The following is an 18,244-nucleotide window of genomic DNA, read 5'->3' as shown; positions in this document are numbered from 1 at the left end:
AGCAGAGCGAAACAATTTCTCCATTTTATTGTTGACCCTCTTTACCGAATGGTTCAACGCTGTCGTGGAAAATCCACCCCTCCATACCCTCCTCGGAATCATGTGTGACCAAGCTATTGTGCACCCCGGGAGCGTCTTTGCTAACCAACTAACTGCTGAAAGTATGTGCTCGATTAAAGCTTGTCTGCCCAACCTTACCAAGTCATTGCCCCCAATGTGCACTATGACTACTGATGGCGGTGACCTGTGCCGCCCTAACAATTCTTCCACAAAACTTTGCAGTCGGTCAATACATAGGCCGCCCTTCCCATGGAAGGACACCCTGAAACCATATTCCTCAGATGTGTGGATCGCATCACCTGCTTTGAATATGTCCGCAGACGAACCTTAGTGAGTAACACCCTGTCCCTTTTAAAATGATGTCTGACGCAGTGTCCACTCTGTTTCAGCTGACACCCACAGCATACACAATACCACAAAGCAAGCGCATCCTTGGGCAAGAATTATACAAGGTATGCCGCATCCTGGCGATGCACAGTTTTCAAAATTTTGGTTTGGATTGATGACCCCATGTCTTGACAAAACACTCTTTTTTCTTTTTTGTAAATAGTACCCATGGACCTGACTCACACTGCCCTGATGAGAATCCTGTGAATCAGTTAGCAGGATTCGAAACGCGTCGGCATTACTCCCTCTAGTAACATTTATTGTCAGTGTTATTGATGCAGGAATGGGCATTTTTTTCCTGAATTGCAAAAGATTTATACTGTTTCAGGAATTCGGGCGCTGTTCTTGAAAGTATCTTTGCGCCTTTTTGTTGTGTACTTATCATTGTGATTTTTTCAAGTTTGTGATCAAATTGTTCCATGTTTTAGCACAATCACAAGCACTTCATTATTGTATGCACATTTATAAGTTTTCCACTACGTTTTCCATTGTAAATATTCATGATTGTTTTTTCAAATTATATGGCAATGCATGAAGTTGATAACTATCTTTGTTCTGTGTTAAAAAACAATTCGATAACTGAGTAAAAACAAAGGACATAAACTAGTGTCAGGATAAACTAATAAAGTTGTGTTTATCCTTCAGTCGACATTTATTGTTTGAATTTATAATTGAGGTTTAGGTAAAATTTCCGTGTTCACATTATACTGTGGCCCAACCTACCCTCTTTCCCATTGGGCCCAACCACCCCTTCCCCTTGATTGAATATGTCCGCGGCACGCCTCACGTATAAGTGGCCCATGACCCAGACCACTCGTCTTACATTCCTTGTTCCTGAAGTTGTGGTTGGCTGATATTGGGCCGGTCCCAATTTCCGCCCTGCGTCACAGGCTCGTGAAACTGTAATCCAAACAAAAGACAACAAGCATGAGTGCACTTCTTCAGTAACTTACAACATGTGCAGCCGCACGTACCGTTTGAAACAATTCGAAAACCAGCAGCCTAATTGTTTAACATTGTCTGCCCACAGACCCCCAGCCGTTGCTTCTGTAGCGGCCCCTATCCTGAATGAATGAGTCCCAAAATCACTCGGGTTCAAGCCCGCAGCTGCAATCGTGATTGTCAGCACCCTCTGGAACTGAAACTTTGTTAACGGGGTGCCATCAGCATGTCGCAGCAAGGCCCCCCCCACGTCGTCAACCTTTGTTTTAGGTAGGCCTCAACATGCCATCACTGGACAACAGGGACTACCCGGAGCGCGCTGCAACACAATGCTATTCCCCTGGGCCTCCTGGTCTGTCTTTGACCTGGCTATCGTGATCATCAGGGAATCCCCCCTCAGTTGCGTGTGGTCCCTGCGCAGACCCCCCTTGGTATCCCTTTTGTTGGCAGCCACTAGTTCGCTTACCCGCAGGGCCCCATAGAACGCCAACGCAAATGCTGCCCAGAATAGGACGACCTCACTAGGTGAGGAGCATGTCTCCTCTAGTTTAGCCAACAAGGAGGTCAATCTGTCAAATCCTATTGGGTGCCTGGTATCCTTTTTTTGACCCTCTAGGCGCCGCCAGCCGCGCAGCGCCTTTCTGACTATGAAGGAATCCGTCGGGTCCCTAATCCCCTGGAGCTCAGCCATAAACGATATGGCAGCCTTATACCGACTGGCGGTTGCCACCGACCGGCCCTCCTCATGAAGTGCCACTAAATATTGGGTAAAGGACCCCTCCTGACCCCATCTATGCTCCCATGTAGGGCCCAAAAAGTGGCAGTACGAGCGGAACGCCCCTTCATAAGCTTTTCTTGTCCTCGGCACTAAACTGGCTGCCACGAGGTTTTGTAGTCCGGGGCGCCGATTTGCCATAATGCTTCGGGAAATGGCGCTGCCACTAGCTCTGCTGAGGGTAAACAATCCCTGAAAGCCTGCATTTTGAAACGAGAGAGCGCAGCAGGTGCATTATTCAGTACTCCCGTCACATGTTTTGCCCTGAATTGTACATTTAGTCTCAAGCATTTCAACACAATCTCTTTCAACAATCGCAATATCCACTTGCAGCGTGCTGCCTGCTGGTTAATGCACTTGACTACGGTCATGTTATCAGACCAAAATATCACAGAGCGGTTTCGGAACTCCTATGGCCAGGCCGACAACGCTACCCAGATGGGGAATAGCTCTAGGAAACCAATGTTGCTCGTCAAACCACTTGTTTCCCACCATGCTGGCCATTTCTGGGCTGACCATCGGTTACCAAGAATCGCGCCAAACCCCACACTGCCCACAGAGTCGGTCCATAAACCGAACTCTGCTGACGAGGCCGGGGCTTTGCTCCAGATTACCCGGCCATTGAAATCCGCCAGGAATGCCAGCCAAATGAGCATATACTGGTGAACCTCTGCCGACAGTCTCGTACGATGGTGCCCTTCCTTTAGGCCAACCATGGCCTGGGCAATCGATCGGGAGAAAGGGCGAGCCATCGGTATAACCCCTAATGCAAAGTTAAGCCGACCCACTGTTTGCTGTAGTTGGTGCAGTGTCACTTTGTCGTTCCGGAGACATTGCAACAAGGAGGCCCTGAATTTGGCGATCTTCTCCGCCGGCAAACGGAAGCAACCCTCCACGGAGTCTAGTTTGATACCCAGAAACTCCAGGGAGGTAGTTGGACCCACCATCTTACCTGGCGCCAACGGTACCCCGAAACCCCGCATGAGCACGCAGAAATCCTGCAATGCCCGTGCACAGTCCCGGGAGCCCGCTGGGCCGAGAAACAGGAAATCATCGAGATAATGCATCACATGTTGGTGCCCTGAGGCCTTCGAGAATTCCCACTCCAGAAAAGAGCTAAACATTTCAAAATAGGCACACAAAATTGAACAAACCATCGGCATGCACATATCCATGTAGTACTTCCCCTGAAATGCAAAACCCAACAAGTGCTGATCCTGTGGATGCACCGGAAGCAACCTAAATGCGGATTCAATGTCCGATTTCGCTAACAATGCACCGGGGCCTAGGCGATTCAACATTACCACTGCGTCATCGAATGATGCATACCTCACACTGCAAATGATTGCATCGATCGCCTCATTAACGGAAGCTCCCCTTGGTGCAGATAAATTATGAATGAGCCTGAATTCTCCCGGCTCCTTCTTGGGAACTACCCCTAATAGGGAACACACAAAATTGGCCGTTGGTGGTTCACCGAACGGTCCTGCAACCTGCCCCAAGCGAACCTCTTTTGCTATTTTTGCTGCGGCCACCGCCGGGTTGTGCTTAACGGACAGTTGGTTTCTGCATGAGGGGTCCCCCCGAAAATCACTCGCCGGGATCCTGAAGCCATACGAGAAGCCATCTCGCAGGATCCCAGTGGACACATGATCAGGGTATTTGTTCAGCCAGGGAGTCAAAGCCAGAATATCCACGGGCGATTGTTTGGACCTCCGAGGCACCCTGTCAATCCTGCTTGGTACCCCCTTTTCCTCCAGTACTATTGCCTCTGGATCGGCAGCTAGTTTCGGGGTGGGAGATGTTACCACAACCTGCGCAGGCATGCCTGAACCTGCATGTTCCCTGCGGCCTGCTACACGTTCCCTTGTTAAAACCCCAACATACTCCTCGCTTATTCCCATTCCCGCCCGATCTAGACTGAGCATCTCCCCCGTAGGTTGGTCGAAAGGGCTGTGGATGCTTCTGCTGAAAGGCCCTGGAGCCGTTTGCACTCGACCCTGATCAACCCGCTGCGCCCGGCATGAACTGCGCATGCCAAGATACAGTATCCAAACAATCCCAAGCCAGTATTTCATTAAACTCTTTCGCTTTTCTAAATGCCACGTCATACCCTTTCCATTCTTCTCCTCCATACTCATCATGGAAGCCCGTGATCATGCTCTGGTAGCAAACAAGGTCAGCCAACAGTTCTGGTTTTCGCTCACCCATAATTGCTACAAAAACAGAAAAAGCCCTGACCCTGATCCAGTTCATCATAGACTCTTCCACCCTGAATTCTGGCATTTTTGCCCTCCATACACTGGGGTGCCATAAATCCTTCTGAGTCTTGGCATATTCTAATTCACGATTGTCTGTCAACAATGAAAACATATTGATATACTTGTTTGCCCACACCCTTTCCTTTGTCGCCATAGAAACATGTTGCGCCAAGCATTCCCGCCTTGAGGGTACAGCGCCCTCCCCCATTATTGGGAGCGATCTCTTACCCGCTTCTGTTGTACCTCCGGTCGTGTCCGTCGATTTGTTCCGATTTTCGACCGCGGCCAGGTTCGCCACCTGTGGAGAAATAGAAGGCACGTTCGGTGCCCCAGCGCCCCTTATCTGCCTGAGCTGCTCGATAATCTGCCTAGCTTCTTCGGCTGGGTCTTCCATAGCCGCGGATTCCCCCGCTCCCTTCTTCAACCAGGGTAACACAGCTGCCAACTGAATCGCTAGTTCGGGAGGCATTTGGTCGTTATCCAGCGGTGTGATAACCACAGGGATTGGCAATCCCCCATCCGGTGTGGGTACCGGGCTGGACGCTGGTGCTACTGGGACCAGCGGGACCTCCATCGGGACTGGGGCCTCACTAGGACACACTTTCCCCTTCTTCTTTTTCCCCTTATCCCCCCCGGGGTAATGTTTGGCAAAGCAGGCCCCATGATCCTCTTAGGTCGCCCTGAGGGCCCCGCTTGGGCCTCCACCTGCTTCCGGAGGGCCGCTAAGCCGCGACCCAGCTGGTCTACTTTACCGAATTTCCTGTCCATCACCGACACTTGGTTCACCAGTGTGCGCAGCATTCGTTCCATCTCGGAGCTCTTTCCACTCTTCTTACCAGGCATATCTGCGTTCTGTTTTATCTCTGCCTGTTTTCCAGTAGCGACTCGAGCTCCAGCTACGCCTTGACGACTGAAACAGAAAAAACAACGATTACACGTTCAAAAAACTGCAGCTTATTCCCTTGAGGGCTCACGAGCGACGAGTGGTGCAGCCTTCAGAGTGCATGAACAAGAGGACGCTTACCTGGATTCCCGCGCCTTTTATCTTGCAGCGGGAAGGCGGGGCAGCATCCCCATACCGCCCAGAGGTGCACGGACTTCCGGGCGGGTGTTAGGACAACCCTCTTAGGCGGCGGGGGCGTGCTCCAACCACGCCACTTTGGGCATACCAGCCGGGACACGCCCCCCGCCCGCAAAGGTTTCCCAGGGGATTGGTGCACCCAGCCATTCGTTCGGGGTGACCGAGAGGTCTCCCCTTTCCAAACGCGATCGTTACTAACATTGTCTTCTTAAGTGTGTCAGCCTATTTAGTGCCACCCCCTTATATGAGAGTGGCCACTGTTCCGATTTCTTGTCGCCCCTGCCTGTTTCCCATCGTATACATGCCCTGATGAAGTTGCGGCCGCAGATTGGGCCTAGCACTGAAAAGCGCATTGGCGTGGTTACTTTCTGCACTGCTATTATCATTGCTTTCCTCCCTAGCTAGTCGCTGAGTGGATGTTGCAGGACAACTTCAGTGTATTAGTGTAGGATGTGTACTGAAGTACTTTGGAATGTATGAATAGAATATGAATGTTGGAATGTGTGATGAGAGTGTAGTAGAATGTGTCTGTGATGAAGAATGAATAATGAATGGGAGATCTGGGGCGTTTTATTTAATTCCATGTAATTGAATTATTGTTATTTATGTACAATTATGCTTGTGTGTATCATTTGAGAAAAATGCATATAAAAATAAAATAAAATGATATATTTTTGTGCCTTTTGCCCGAATCCCAGTGAGTGGCCCTGATCGACAGTGAGCTCAAAGTTGTGTTTATTGAAATATATTTTTGGACACTGCAAGAGCCTTTAATCTAAATACATGGGGCAGACTTACTTTCCTTGATTTTTGACTCACTCTCAGACCCACTTACATGCTCAAACATGTACTCACAGGCTCACTCAGAGACTCATGCACCCTTTCACAGACCCACCCAGAGACTCATGTACCCACTTGCAGGCCCACACAGAGACTCATGCATCCACTCACATACCCACTGAGAGAGTCATGCACCCACTCACAGAGCCACTAAGACACCCATGTACCCACTTGCAGACCCACTGAGACTCTTACACCCACTCACAAACCCACTCAGAAAGTCATGCAAACACTCAAAGATCAACTCAGACACTCAAGCGCCCTTTCACAGACCCACTTAGACATCCACTCACAGACATACTCAGAAACTCATGCTCCCACGTATACTCACTTAGACTTGTGCAATCATTCACAGATCAACTCAAAGACTCACACACTCACTCACAGATCCATGCACTCATTCATAGACCCACTGAGAGACTCATGCACTCACTCACAGACCACTCAGAGACTCATGCATCCCCTCACATACCTACTCAGACACTCACATACCCACTCCCAGACCCACTTAGACACTCATACACCCACTCACAGACCCACTCAGAGACTTACACTCACACTCACAGACCCACTCAGAGACTCATGCACTTACTCACAGACCCACTCAGAAACTCATGTATGCACTCAAAAATCCACTCAGAGACCGATGTACTCACTCACACACCCACTCACAGACACACACCAATCACTGACACACTTAAAGATTCGCACACCCATTTACAGACGCCCTCAAACACTTATGCACTCACTCACAAACTGACTCACACACCTATGGAGGCACTCGCAAATCCACTCTGACACCCACTCACAGACCCACTCAGACCCTCTTACATCCACTCAGACAGCTATTCAGACACTCATGCACCTACTCAGATATCCACTGGAACACTCACCCACCCACTCACAGACCCACTCAAACACTCACGCACCCACTCACACACACAGGCATTTATGCAGCCACTCGCAGACCCACTCAGACACTCACAGACCCACTGACAGACCCACTGAGATACTCATGCACTCACTCACACACTCACTGTCAAGGGTTAATGTTTAGAGTCACAAAACAAAACTAAAAAACTATAACTGCTAAAGTTCAATGGTATATATATATATATATATATATATATATATATATATATATATATATATATATATATATATATATATATATATATATATATATATATATATATTACCTACTGACGGTAGCCAGTAGGTATATATAGTTAGGACCTAGTTTCCATAGGAAATCCCCAACATTCTATTGAGAATAACTTTGGCGCTGGTTGATGAATCTTCGCAAATTTCTCAAAGAAGATGGCTCGCTCCGCTCCTCTCCTTCTCTGAAAGTTTGGGGGGGATTAGTCAAGTGGGGGCTGAGAAAAAAGGGGGCTCCCAAAACGTGTTTTCCCCATGTTAATTTCCATAGGACATTTAGACAAGGCTACAGCTTGAACCGCTGAAGGGAATTACACCAACTTGTCAAAATGGTAGTGTCTGGTACGCAGATCACGCTTTTGGTTAAATAGTGTAAATCCCTCCAGTAGTTCCTGAGAAAATTAAAAGAGAAAAAAAATTATATATCTGTAAGCGCACACCGTGCGGGCACCCCACGATTTTTCAGAAAAAAAAATTGGGGGGAGGGCCCCTTGGGGGGCTTCTCTCTTTTATTTCAATCTTTTTATTTTAATATCAAGGGTGCCCACCCCTCGTTTTGCCCACCGAGATCACCGCCGCGGCCCGAGCCGCCTCAAGATGGCCGACACCTGGTTGTGGGCAGGGCCGGGAGGACGTGGTTTCCGCTTCCCCCTGCCTGGGGGAAGCCTTCGATGTTCGGTCTCCCGTGCCGAGGGGGAGGCCGGGTGATGCTGGCCTGAGGAAGAAGTGTGGGCTGGTGCGGGGCTCCCGCGTGCTGAGGGAGCCCCGGGAGAAGAGGAGACGCTGTCAGCGGGCCCCCGTGGTGTTGGGAGAGCAGTGGCGTAGGTAGGGTGGTGCGGGGGGGGGCGGTCCGCCCCAGGGTGGCACCATTGTTGAGGCGGCCACGTGCACTGTTGTATGAATCATGCTGCCTTGGATTACGCCGGTAAGATGACTTTATCTGCACTCCTATTAACTTATTGCACACTGGGCTAATGGAGCCCATCGGGTTCTTATGACTTTCATTACCCTTCACCGCACATCGTTTTCGTTGGCACCCTTGGAACCCTATTTGCTTGCACTATGCCTTAGTTCATTATTTTACACTTGTTGCATGCATTGCGCTTTTGAACTAGAATACGGCTCCCTGTTTGCCCGTATGCCAGAAGCAAGTTGACTGCGCTAGAAGGCTGTAGTACAGACAGAATATGCTTCCCCTCTACCTCGCATCACCTTTGCCCCTCCGCCGTGAAAGTAGCATTATAAATGTTCCCTATGCCTGTACTTTTAAATATTTGCGCTATTTGTCTGGTTAAATCAATTATATTTTCTGGCCTTATTTTATTGAATGTTTTTTATGCAAATGCAACTTACACCATTTATTTGAATCCAGCCACTTATTTAACTTTACAATGCAACCTTTTTGTTAGTTTTTTATTCAGCCGGTATCGCCAAAAGAAATGTTGCGCACAAGTTACACCAAACAGAATAAACGAATATCCTATCAGCGGCACTGAGCACAATAAAAAATATAGGTGTGATAGAGGTTGGCGAGTAAGAGGTTGAAATGAAACCAAAACACCTCCACCAAATTACGAGAAAAAATATAGTATTGATTTTCATGTCAATTGTCAAATCAGTTATTTACCTCCCTACCTTCACAAACACATTGCCGCGCTGATTTCGCCATTTTATTTTCTGAAGGTGCCTTATTGGTCTGGGGCGGTGATTCAATTTAGCTTCAACCAGTCATCTGTCTGAACCGGTGGCAGCCCAGCGGGAGAATGCCACATAAAGAAAAAATATGCCAAATGTGCGTCTTTTGTAGTATTCCTCTGATAACAGTAAGAATATGTACGCCATTCCGTCAGCGTTTCCGAGAGGTGATACATTGATCCCTCAAGCACCCTCAGTGCACTCTTACACTTAACTAATACATACTAGATGGCAAATAACACTCCAGCTCAAAGCGGGCATTTTACAGAACATTTAACCTTCTAAAACATTGCCTGTGCAGCACAGACAGTCAATACCATATCGGTACTCTCCGGTGAACTCATTAGGTAGCCATGCAGATTGGATTTTTTTTTCTATAAGTCCTGTCTATCACCTTACCATTAAGTGTGTCTTGGTTTTCTTAAAAGGTCACATTCCAGTAACAAATGTATGAGCAAGAGTAAAAGGCTGCTGCTAGGCTCGAACGAGGGTTACTGTACATCAACACATGCTGATAGGCCTGCATGGAGCATTTTTAAATTAGGAACAATTTAGGTCAATGAGGAATACAATAAAAGAATGTTGTAAGGTTGTATATCAGAATATAGTTAGCAAAAATATCATCTTTACATTGGCCTATATATTGTTTTAAAAAAGTCATTTATATTGGTATTGGGCACCAGGGAATCCCAGCATAGCAGCACAGGGTCGTTTTTTCGTGAATACATTCAAATATATTGATCATTATCATAGACTGTTTGTGGGAGGAGATATCTATCTATCTATCTATCTATCTATCTATCTATCTATCTATCTATCTATCTATCTATCTATCTAGATATATATTACCTACTGGCGGTAGCAAGTAGGTATATATAGTTAGGACATAGTAACATATTTAAACGTTATCCGCTAATAGAATTAGCATTTTAAAAACCTTGCAAATTCAATGAAAAAATCATAGGTTTCAGGCGTTATTTAGTTAGGGAATAGCATTTAAAAAACCTTGTAAATTCACTGAAAAAACATAGGTTTCAGGCCTTATATAGTTAGGAATTAGCATTTAAAAAACCTTTGAAATTCACTGAAAGAACCATAGGTTTTAGGCCTTATATAGTTAGGAATTAGCATTTAAAAAACCTTAAACATTCACTGAAAAAACCATAGGTTTCATTCCTGATATAGTTAGGAATTAACATATAAAAAACCATTGAAATTGCTCCTATATAGTTAGTTGGACTAACTATATATGGCGCACCCGCAATCCACTGCTGATGATGTCACATATTACATCATTCATGACATGGTCAGTGACATCACTGATGACATCTCAAATGACATCACGGATGACATCACTGACCATAACTGAACTGAATACTTTTGCTTAAAATTTCCAACAATTGATCTAGAGTTGTCTCCAACAATTTTATTCCATCTGTATTGTCACTTTGCTAAAAATCTTAAAAATTAATTGTTAAAAGGCCCAATTTGTATGTTACATAAAATCATTGATGTAAAACAATCCAGTATAAATACCTTGATCAAAATTAATAGTCCTTTAACCATATCACTAAGTGCAAATGTTGCAAATACAGTACAATTGATATGTTCAGTTTCATGTAAACTTATGAACTTAAAGTGCATGTGCTAGTGTAAAACTTTTGATTTAGTGATAAAAACTTCTAAAACCATGTATAAAAAACCTACTATCTCACCCTGTGTGGTAAAACGTGTGTAGATTGCGGCCGGCGGAGTGTGTTGATTAATAGTTTGTAGACACTGGTATGTGGAAGGCCTACTGAAAGTGTGACTTTAAGATATTGCTGTATCGCATGAACTTGTGTTCTATAGACGAGGCAAGATGGCCGCCGTGGGGTGCAGTGAGTGAGTCGCACTCTCCTCTTCTCCACTGCCAGAAACTATCAATGGCTGGATAGACTAAGAATTGCAGGGTTTTTTAAATGCCTCTGTCTGGTAACTCGGTGATTTTCCCTCCCTGGCTGAAACGAGGGAGCTTTATTCCACGCACAGTTACCCATCTTAAAAAAGCTATTTCTGAAGTTCTCATTCTGATAGTAGAACTCTGTCACAGGATGCCACCTCGTTTACAGCGTGGTCTTGAGCTCAAGGATGGAAAAGGAGGGAAAACATCGGATGCAGAAAACGCCAAAGGACAGAAATCTACTGTGCAGCGCGGACTCGAGCTCAAAGATGGGAAAGGAGTGAAAACATCGGATGCAGATAATGCCAAAGGACAGAAATCTGCTGTAAAGGAAAAAGAGAAAACAAGGACAGAGTAGAAAATTACTGGCCCGGCTCTGGTTACTGCCATGGTACAGAAAAACGCGTCAAGCCTGAAGAGAATAATGGTGAAAAGAAACGGAGCAGAAAGCGCGGCGCCTGCTAAAGATGCAGGCCAAGTTGTCAGGCCAAAGACTAGAGAGTCTGCTTTTCGTCAACCTACCGTCACGGAAAGCTTTGCCAACACTCCCGTAAACGCTCATGCCAGCAGCGGTCCGCCCGCAGCTAAATCCGGGACTATCACGGACTCCAGCGCGGACAGAAGAGATGGTGTAGACCCGGCTTCTGAAGCTACCAGAATCAGCGCTGAGGGAGCCGGTGGAGCTAGTGGAGCTGGCGCTGGCGTTATCAACACGGATGCAGGCTCCATGCACAATCCTGGGGTCGCTAGGCAACCAGGAAGACCGGCAGCAGCAGAAGCAGGTAAGCCGGCCACTGCAATGCCTGCGTCCACGTCCGCTCTGGAAGTGAGCAGCGCTGCAGGAGTAAGGATCGTCGAGGGCAAGGCAAGTGGCGGTGTCGTGGCTGGGCTGAACCAGGGGCTAGAGGCGCAGGAATTGAGTCGGGCAAAAACAAGCACAAGCTCAAGCAAAAGTGCAAATCTGACGGCGTTGAGTGACTGTCGAGCCCTGCACACTCAGCTTCCTGGGGATACTTCAGATGTGACGGTAAATTCCTTTGCTATGGTATTAGAACATACGGATCAGGGGGCCGTGATACATGAGTTACATGAGTCGAATGTAAGTGAGGGGAAGAAATTCGCTGTTACTGTCGGCATTAATGCAGCTAGCCTATTGTACAACAAACCCCTAACATGGGCAGAAACTATGGATCTAAATGCAGAGAATGGGGGATTTAAATCAGGTGGTGATTCCTCCACCTCAGCAGAAATTGGTATCGCCAGCGGTTCCGCCTCAGCAGAGAGATTTTACTCTGTGGAAGAAGACACACAGTCACAATCTCTGCCCTCTGAGGATGTTTGCTCCGACGAGTCCACAGGTATTGACTCACTTAGTAGCTCCCCGGCAAGGAAAACCTCACAAAAAAAACGCCTGTCTAAAAGGAAACCCTCCACTGCAAGTAGCACCACTGATCCTACTAAAAAATTAGCGTGGGACTACTCAACCACTACCTTTTCTTTTATGGAGCAGGACAGTCCAGCAACTTTGACTGGGGATCACGGTTCTGCTCAATCCTCCCAACCTCCTGTTACGCTTGTTCTTTTGTTTAACACCTTGAAATTAATGCAGACTGAGGCTAGAGGAGAGAGCAGGAGGGCAAGACAGGAATCTAGGAAGATCCAAAATAAACTCAGAAGTATCAGCAAAAGACAAGACGAGATGCTTGAGAGAGTGGTACAAGTGGAGGAAAGGACTAGTAAAGTGGAGGATGATCTGAGAGGCTTGAAATCATACAAGGAAGAGCATCAAAAGGTGGCAGAGGATGTCAACTGGAAGCTGGAAGATTTTGAGAACAGGCAGCGTCGGAATAACATCAGATTACTGGGCGTGGAGGAAGGTCTGGAAGGGGAGGACCCCAGGCTGTTTGTTGTGGATTTGTTAAAAGGGGCTTTCCCGGAGTTAGCTAGTTGGCAGTGGGAAATAGAAATTCAAAGAGCCCACTGTTTCCCTTTTTTTCTTAAAAGGGGTCAGGCTCAGGCTGGGGGCCAGAAGAGTCAACCAAGGGCTTTGCTAATATTCGTAGGGAATTTCCTTCTTAGACAGTTGATACTGGACAAAGCAAAGCCAGAGTCAAGACGTACCTATAACAACGTTACGTTCTTTGCAAGACCAGACTTTTGCCACGCCACAGTTGAACGTAGATGGAGGCTGAGACAATTGATACCGCATATCCAGGCTTTGGGTTCTGAAGCCTATTTGCTTTACCCTGCAAAACTGAAAATTGTGACCAAGGGCCAGTTTAAAATTTTCTTTTCAGAGATTAAGGCAAAAGCCTATATGATAGAGGTTTTGGGATATAAAGAGAAAATGTAATGGAGTTATACTGATATGTTTGCAATATCGGCTGGCAGTGGGTAGGTGTGGCGGCTGCTGCGTCCCCGGCGTCCACATATAGGTCATGCTTGACCTATTTGCCTGTAGGGGGGGAGGGGGGAGGGGCACTCGGGGAGGGTTCAGGGAGGTGGGAGGGGTAAGGGGTGGGAAAAAAAGGCACACACTAAACACAGCGAAATGCAGTTTGCAGCAGATCAAGGTTTTGTTTACATGGAGGACAAAGGAAGCCCTGGGCTTGATTAAGAGATGGAATTCGAAGCTGGCGCTATCCTTTGATGTTTTTTGATGTCTTGTCGAATTTTGTCATTTAATGTTTGCGGTCTTAATGATCTCCAAAAGAGGCTGCGAGTCTCAGCATTTTGTAAATCAATGTCTCCTGATTTGATCTGTTTACAGGAAACTCACGTGGAGGGTGGTAAGGGGTTTTTGTTGGAACAAACTGGATTTAAAGTTTTAGCTTATAAGAAACAAGCCTCTAAAACTCGAGGGGTGGCGATTCTGGGAAAGGGCGCAGATTGTACTGTACATAGGAGCAAAGAAGACACTTGGGGTAGATGGGTGATTATAGAATTGAGTTTCAGAGGGGTTAGGTTCACTTTGGTTTCAGTGTATGGCTCAACGTGCGATGACCCGGATATTTTTCAATTTCTCGACGATGAACTCCCAACGTGGCCAGAACCGATTGTTTGTTGTGGGGATTTCAACATCAGTCGACCGGCGAACATTGAGTTACAATCAGGTCATTCTTATACAGGGAGGAAGAAAAGGGTGCACAGAGCGATAGCGAATATGGCTTTGAATAATGCTCTCTCAGACGTTTGGGCCAACCTGCACCCCCGCAGTTAGATGGGGATACATATTTTTCTGCCCCCCATAATATAACAGTAAGATTGGACTACTTTTTAATATCTAATGTTCTGCTAGGTAAGATACAGATCAAAAAGCTCCCTCGGTTAGTTTCAGACCACAATCCATTATTATTGTTACTGAACTTATCTGGGGTAGGTAGGAAAACATACAAATGGACTTTCGAGCGAGCTCTGCTACAAGATGAGTGCTACCGTAAGCACATGGAAAAATGGATCAAGGAGTTTTGGTTGTACAACAGGGGTAGCACAAGCAGCGGATTTATTTGGGATGCATTCAAAGCAGGTGTTAGAGGAGAGACAATAAGCTTCTCAACCTATAAACGAAAAAAGGAAAGAGAGTTGTTCGACCAACAGGTTAATTCCCTTCTGAATGCTGAGTCCGAACTAAGTAGGTTAATTTTGGGGGGGCTCCCGTTGGATCATCAATTGTTGGAGATCATGATTTTAAAGGCAGAAATAGCGGACTGTATTACTAAGAAGATAGTAGCTAGCTATTTAACAAAGAAGGAGCAGGCATGCGAGTTTAGTGAACGGATTGGTCACATTCTTGCTGTCAGAGCTAGGCAGAAAGCCAACGCAGGGGACATTAAAAATATAGTTGACAGCTTAGGCAAGATAATCTCTGATTCTGAGGGAATAAGAAATGAATTTTGGAAGTTTTATTCGGAATTATATGACAGGGAGACAGAGTCAGAAGTTGAGAATATCAGGAATTTTTTAGGAAATATTCAACTTAAAAAATTAGAGTCAGAGGAAAAAACTATACTCGATGCCAACATAACACTAGAAGAAGTGATGCTAGCTTTAGCAGATCTCCGTTCATCGAAGGCTGCAGGACCAGATTTGATACCAATTGAATTTTACAAGACGTTTATTTCAGGTTTTAGTGTAGATCTTCTGGATATACTTATGCAAGCCCAGAGAGGTACTTCAATCCCTAATTCTTGGGGGGAGACAGAGGTTATTGTTATTTTGAAAAAAGGGAAGCCCGCTTCAAATCCTGGGTCATACAGACCTATTGCCTTAATGAATGCCGATGTAAAGCTATACTCAAAAATTTTGGCCACAAGGATGTCCGCGGTAATAGAAAAGCTAGTTACCCCAGTCCAACATGGTTTTATTCCGGGGAAAGGGACCACTGAACACATTAGGACTGTGATTACCTGTTTTGATGCTATGGAGGTTACAGGCGGCCCTGTTGCGGCTCTATTTCTAGATGCTGAAAAAGCCTTCGACAGGGTCGCTTGGGAATATCTATGGGAGTTAATGAGAACTTTTGGGTTTGGGGATAATTTTATAAAAGCAATTCAGGTTCTCTATAGAGATCCTACGGCTAGAATTAAAATTAACCGAGAGTTATCAGCAGCGGTGCAGATTAAAAGAGGAACCAGGCAAGGCTGTCCTAGTTCCCCTCTTTTATTTGCATTATACATGGATCCATATTTACGTAGGCTCGAACTCAATCCCAGCATCTCCCCATTGTGTGTAAATGAGTCACTAGTGAAAGTGCTGGCATACGCAGATGATGTGGCGATAATTACCTCTAATCCTGAAATGGCAATAGGTGTAATAGAACAGGAGGCCCAAGAATTTGGTAACATTTCTGGTTATAAACTCAACAGAGCTAAAACACAGATCATCAAAAACTTAGCATCTCAATGTAATGATCCTCGAGTGATTTCCTCTGCAGTATATTTAGGTGTTGAAATTTCACCTGATTTAGGGACAGTAGTTGAGCGTAATATTTCGCCTTTACTGACAAAAGTCAACGCGGACTTGCTAAGGATAAATAACCTCAGATTGTCGTTAGTGGGCCGCACTAACATCATTAAAATGATTATACTTCCTAAATTTCTTTATTTTTTCCGTACAATACCGTTATTGTTTGAGTCAATTTGGTTTAGTAAACTAGAGTCAATTTTAAATAAATTTATTTGGTCCTATGGGAAGACGAGACGGGCATATAAGTACATGACTTTACCAAGGGAGAGGGGAGGTTGGGGGGTTCCTGACTTTAGGTTTTACTATTGGGCATCAGTTTTGCAATATATCCAGGGCTTAATTGGGGCAAATGAAGGGAACCCGAAGGTAAAAGCTGTCTCAACTATGATTTACGCAATTGTATTGGGCGAAGATACAGCAAATGCTTTTTTAAAATGTATTGATTCATCCTATTTTAAACGAACTCGCTTCAAGACAGTCGCCGCTGCTCATAATGTATGGTCTGCTGTTGCCAAAAATTGTGGTCTAGGCAGATTTAATAGATATATCAGAATGTACAGAAATAAGTCCCTACCCCCTGAAGTTTTTTCGGATGCTATTATGGCGGACTGGGATAGAAAAGGTATTAAGAAACTAGGCGATATGTTAGACTCAGATGGAAATATTCTTCTATTTTCAGATTTGCTAGATAAATTTAGTATAGCAAGATATAGTTTTTTCAAGTATCTTCAGATCAGGAGTTTTTTTCTTAAGAAAAAAGGTGGGCCAGGTGGATTTGGCATAAGTAAGATTATGGAGACAATTGAGCAAAGCGGGGTGTGTTCCATCCGATTTTTTTATGCCCAGCTGGCTGATTCAAAGAAGGATGACATTGATAGATTTGGTATGAAATGGGCTGGGAAATTAGGGACATCAGGGGAAGTCTTTCAGTCGTCCTTGGAGTTAGGCTGCTCAACTCTCTATTCTGCCCAACTACAATCGCAACATTTTAAAACGTTATACCAACTATACCATACGCCTGATCGTATAGCACAGTGGGGTGCAACTTCAGGAATTAGCTGTTGGCGATGTAACGCTATGGCTGCAGATAGCATCCACATATTTGCGCTCTGTCCCAAATTAAGATCTTTATTAAAGGATATTGAGGATTTTATGGCCCGCACACTTGCTTTTAACATAACCCTAACACCAACTGTAATTATGTTAGGAGTTAGGGATTGTGAAGGCGCCCATAGCGAATTTTTATTTGTAGCTATGGCGGTCTACAGGTTGATGATTGCTAGAGTTTGGCTCAATCCCCTTCCCCCGGGCCTGCAACAGTGGATTGCCTTATTACTGGGGACGTTTAACCTTGAAAAGGGTATATTTGAGAAAAAAGGCAAAAGGAAAAAAAGATGGGGGAGAAAAATTTGGGAACCGATACATCGTTGGAAAGAAAGATTAATTGCAAACGTAGACTGATGTATTAATTCCATCCTTATTGGGCTTCCTTTCTTTTTGTATTAATATGTGTTTTTTCTTGATAGTAACTTTGATTTGGTGCATGATTTATTATTTGCATTAAGGTATTTGTACTATGTGTCATGTGTGTGCCTGAAAAATTTCTTTGTTTTACAATAAAAAATATTTAAAAAAAAAAAAAAAAAAGATATTGCTGTATCGCAGGTCAGTTACAAGCAAGTATACAGTTCCTCAGTAGCCTTCAGACCCCTTGGGTGTTTTGTATAGAGGTTAATGATGTAGTTGGGCTTTAGTAGTCTGAGTGCTCTTTCTCTGTCATCCCCTCTTTTAATGGGAGTGACCGAATCTATCAGAAAGTATCTCAGGCCAATGGGGTCTGCTTTATGTGACTCACTGAAATGCCTGGCTACTGGATATGCCTGATCTTGATTTTTAATTGCTCTTAATTGCTGGAGTACCCTCTTGTGTGCTTGTAATATCGTGCTACCAACGGAGCACAGCCCACAAGGGCACTCCAGCACGTAAACGGCACAATCATTTTTGCAATTGAGAGACTTAGTTATGAGATTTTCCTTGTCACTGAAAGGGGTTTTGTGTGTAGTCTAGTTGCTGCCGTGGTGGCACGCCTTAAATACTCTACATTTAAAAAAAACCTTCCTCTGAGTCAGCCACAA

This window comes from Lissotriton vulgaris, chromosome 10 (assembly GCF_964263255.1).
Source record: "Lissotriton vulgaris chromosome 10, aLisVul1.2, whole genome shotgun sequence".
NCBI classification, from domain to species: domain Eukaryota; kingdom Metazoa; phylum Chordata; class Amphibia; order Caudata; family Salamandridae; genus Lissotriton; species Lissotriton vulgaris.
The sequence above is the reverse complement of the archived record's forward strand: the minus strand, read 5'-3'. Positions refer to the sequence as shown.